At 80.8% G+C, this 239-nt stretch overlaps 1 protein-coding gene across 1 annotated transcript in view; it reads left to right on the top strand.

Annotated features, from left to right (window-relative positions):
* The first annotated feature begins 6 nt into the window (after window positions 1-6).
* The window catches only part of PLSCR4 (phospholipid scramblase 4), a 40,926-nt gene continuing 40,693 nt past the window's right edge, over window positions 7-239 (top strand). The window contains exon 1 of the mRNA XM_006171409.3: window positions 7-201. The gene's annotated coding sequence lies outside the window, so the exon portion shown is untranslated. The remainder of the gene's footprint in view (window positions 202-239) is intronic.

Here is a 239-nt window from a genome sequence, read left to right as displayed (position 1 = left end):
CCGAGGCCCGAGAGGCCGTGCGCCCTCGGGGAGCGTCCGGGGAGCCGGGACCCCGTCCGGGCCGCGCCCCGAGTTTCCTCCTCACCCGCTGGGTTTCGAGCTCGAGGAGTCCGCCCCCTGCCGCCGCCCCGCCGTCTCCGTCGCGCTCCTCCGCGGATAAAACGAGACCCCGCGTCCGGCGCGGCGTCTGCGGTGCTGGCGGGGGGTGGGCCCCCGGCCCGGGCCCCGGGGGGGGGGGG

Source organism: Tupaia chinensis, unplaced genomic scaffold (genome assembly GCF_000334495.1).
Source record: "Tupaia chinensis unplaced genomic scaffold, TupChi_1.0 Scaffold149537_1, whole genome shotgun sequence".
Lineage (NCBI taxonomy): Eukaryota > Metazoa > Chordata > Mammalia > Scandentia > Tupaiidae > Tupaia > Tupaia belangeri.
Note: the sequence above shows the minus strand (reverse complement) of the source record. Positions and strands in the feature narration are given on the sequence as shown.